The sequence below is a fragment of the Bos taurus genome, chromosome 11 (assembly GCF_002263795.3).
Source record: "Bos taurus isolate L1 Dominette 01449 registration number 42190680 breed Hereford chromosome 11, ARS-UCD2.0, whole genome shotgun sequence".
Lineage (NCBI taxonomy): Eukaryota > Metazoa > Chordata > Mammalia > Artiodactyla > Bovidae > Bos > Bos taurus.
This window is the reverse complement of record NC_037338.1, coordinates 39501816-39505822: the sequence shown is the minus strand read 5'-3', so window position 1 is coordinate 39505822 and position 4007 is coordinate 39501816. Positions and strand designations below refer to the sequence as shown.

Below are 4007 nucleotides of genomic sequence, written 5' to 3'. Positions count from 1 at the left end.
CTTTGGCCACCTGATGCAAAGAGTTGATTCATTGGAAAAGACCCTGATTCTGAGAGGGATTGGGGGCAGGAGGAGAAGGGGACGACAGAGGATGAGATGGCTGGATGGCATCACTGATTCGATGGACGTGAATCTGAGTGAACTCTGGGAGTTGGTGATGGACAGGGAGTCCTGGTGTGCTGCAATTTATGGAGTCGCAGAGAGTCGGACGTGACTGAGCAACTGAACTGAACTGAACTGAACATACAGTGAAAACACTTAATGCCACACTTTGCCTTGTAGTAACTTTTATGTTGAGTAGAAGTTGAAATCCAGTATGTGTAGTATGCCGGAGTTTTCAACTTAGTTAAAAGGGAAAAATACTCCACACATCTAACAAACAATTCACATATTTTGGAGAAACATATCAGTCATAAAACAATCTGGATTTTAAATGATTTAAACAAACTCTCATGTTCAGTATGCTTTGGAGATAGCACTTTTACCTTCTTTTGTTATCATTATCTTCAATGCTGGCTTCTTTCTTAGAATCTTCTTGTTAGAACATAATTTTCTTTCCATAGCCTCAGTTAAAATGTGTTATGGCTATTTATCAACATTGCAACAGTGGCTCTAGGCTCTCTGCATACTGATGATTCTTGATGCATATTTACCTGGAAGCATAAATTTAATCCTGAGAAGACTTCCTTGTATTGGTTAATTTTCCATAGCAGTGTCCAGGATTGTGTGAGTACAAGCAATATTAATTTGAATTATTAAAGACTGAATTTTGGAAATTATTCCTATGGTCTAAAGAAAGCATATCTAGCCTCAAATATCAATGATTTTTTTTTATTTATATTGGATTGCTGTTTGGATTACTCATCTGACATCTTTCCTATCTTGCTCGAAGTTTGCCTTCATTATAAAGATTATTCAGAATTGACTATGCTGCTATTCAGCTATCCACCACAGCAGCTGGGCACTTTCCCAAAATCTGATTATTAACTATCACTCTGCAAAACAGTGCCTATGAAGTTGTTCCTCTTCCCAACCTGCATAATAGCATCTCCAATTCCAGAAGGAACTATTTGATATTCTCCCTGTACAGTTGTTCCCCTCATGTGTTGTTGCAGGGAGATGGCAATGGCAGCACTCTAGCTTTTGGTAACTTGGTAACAACACTTTAAGAGGTATAAGTGGTGTTGGTTTAATGTAAGTCAAATGAATGATGCCTTTCTGCAGTGTCATTTATAATAAAAATAAAAATTTTCTGTATTAAGTGCCTAGTTCAGTGGATAACAGTGCATACAAATGAAACACTATAAATCATAAAATAAAATTTAAGAAAAATAAAATAATAATTATGATATAATATTTAGTGAAAAACTGAAGGAGTTAAGATATTATAGACACATTAATACTAATTTTATAAATGTATGTTATATGTGTTTATGTGTTACCAAAGCATAAAAAAAATTGAATGATAGGATTATGAGGTATTTTAATTTTCTTCTCTAGTTTTTTCTGTAGTTTTCAAATTATAGTGTCCATGTGTATTTTTGTAGTCAGAATTTTAAATAGAATTATTACCCCAAAAAAGAAATTTCCAAAATGAAATAGCTGCCCCCCCAACACCCATTTGCTGAAAATAACAGGAAATCTGCTTAAATTACTCAGATTTCTTTGTGTGCTCTCATGGAGTAATGGCTCCTTTACAGTACATAAAACCAATTATTCTGAATCTTGAAGAAACAGAAATGAAAGGAGGAAGAAAACAAAGACTATAAGTTGTTTATAAGCAATTGCTAGGGTATCAATTTAGCCTCTAACTGCCTTTCACATCTGAAAAGATGTAGGAACTTCTGTGATCAATATGAGTCATGCTCATGCAATCTAGCATTCTGATTAAAATCTGGAAAAGAATAGTACCTGGTCCATCACCAGTAAGAACCAAATCTTTCCAGTAGAGTCACGAATTTCCTGGCGTCCAGAGGTTGGTGCTGTGGGCCATGATAGATTCTCTCCCATGGACTGTTTCCTATTCCTCTCCCAAAAGTTCTACTTTATATTACACTTGTGCTTAATCTGAAAAAATTGAGTTTCATGTGTTTCATATGGTGACTCTGTATCACCAAGTCAAATTCTCCAGTTGTTCACATTCTTCAACATGTAGAAAAGGCATAACAAGGCCTTGAAAAGAAGGAAATGTTTCTCTTATTACAGAGATAAATCTGATAGGGTAACTTGTGCTCACCATGATGTCATAAAAGCTCTTCAGAATAAGACTGAGGATGGAGAGGAATGAAGAGTTTAAAGGGAAGAGAGCTTTGTTGTACTCTACTGATGGAAATCAGAAGAACACAGGGTAAAGTATATGGTCTTATCTGGCCACACAGGAATGGTGCCTCACTCACTGTTTTGCAGTTGAGTGAAATGGAGAGCTGGCCCATTGTAGAAGCATTATTTCCTGAAAATGGAGGCAGGGGTGGGGTAACATCTATTATCCTTGGCTTTGATCCCAGCCTCCTTTAGCCTTGACTTAACTCTTTAGGTAGATGTGAATAATTCTTTCCTCATGTGAAATTTATTTTCTAAGCATGTCTACTTCTTTAAAGAATTATCTCATTGTTTCATGGAAGGCAGGGTATGCATATATTTCTCAAAGATCTATGTGGAAGCATTTGGTATTATTAAGAACTCATTGCTGGACTCCTTATCTCTGTAAAGCCATGATTCTTATTGACTTTACTGCTGCAGCTGGATTGGCTTTTAAAATCAAAATGTCTTGTTAATGCAAAAGCTAACAGCAATGAGTAAATCAAATGCTTTTTTAGTAGATGGTCCTATACACAATGACCCTTGTATACCATTAAATCTCTAAGGATAAAGGTGAATGATGTAATAGTGAATAGTGGAAGTGTGCTATTTCTCCTCTTTATCCACATTCCATTCAGTTCAGTTCAGTAGCTCAGTCATGTCTGGCTCTTTGTGACCCCATGAATTTCAGTACGCCAGGTCTCCCTGTCCATCACCAACTCTCAGAGTTCACCCAAACCCATATCCATCGAGTTGGTGATGCCATCCAGCCATCTCATCCTCTGTTGTCCCATTCTCCTCCAGCCCCCAATCCCTCCCAGCATCAGAGTCTTTTCCAATGAGTCAACTCTTTGCATGAGGAGGCCAAAGTATTGGAGTTTCAGCTTCATAATCAGTCCTTCCAATGAACACCCAGGACTGATCTCCTTTAGAATGGACTGGTTGGATCTCCTTGCAGTCCAAGGGACTCTCAAGAGTCTTCTCCAACACCACAGTTCAAAAGCATCAATTCTTTGGCGCTCAGCTTTCTTTACAGCCCAACTCTCACGTCCATACATGACCACTGGAAAAACCATAGCCTTGACTAGACGGACCTTTGTTGGCAAAGTAATGTCTCTGCTTTTCAATATGCTATCTAGGTTGGTCATAACTTTCCTTCCAAGAAGTAAGCATAAGTATGCTTTAAAAATATATAAAAATGAAAGCAATTTCTGAGACAATGTACAAGGAGATCCTTCCCTCTGGTCTTAATTACTGCTCACCTATAGCCTAGGGAAAAAAATAATCTCATCTCCATTTGGTCCAGCTCAGCTCACAGTGAGTGTTGGATGTTGCTAAGTCTCCCTTGTGATTCCAGTCAGGATTGTGGGAGAGCGTGTATCATCTTACATGTTTTATATGATGATATGGGCTCTGAAGTTACCATATCACTAACCTTTAGATACTTTCATGAAGCAGATGAAGAATGGGTCAGGATAGAGAATTTTATACTCACTGGGTCATATAAATTTGAATGATTTTATTTACTTTTGCTGCTGTGCATGGGCTTTCTTACTGTGTATGGGCTTTCTCTAGCTGCTATGAGCAAGAGCTACTCTTCACTTTCTCCAGTTGCGATGTGTGAGCTTATTATGGTGGCTTCTCTTGTTACAGATCATGGGCTCTAGGGTGTGTGGGCTTCAGTAGCTGCAGCACCTGGACTCAGTATT

The 4007-nt window shown here is 37.9% G+C and overlaps 1 long non-coding RNA gene across 1 annotated transcript; it reads right to left on the bottom strand.

Moving 5' to 3' along the window:
• Positions 1 to 423: 423 nt before the first annotated feature.
• LOC112448873 (uncharacterized) lies at positions 424 to 2394 on the bottom strand. The gene is made up of 2 exons (XR_003037340.2): positions 1912 to 2394; positions 424 to 653 (listed from the first exon to the last, which is right to left on the bottom strand). It is a non-coding gene; the product is annotated as an uncharacterized lncRNA (long non-coding RNA).
• Positions 2395 to 4007: the final 1613 nt, after the last annotated feature.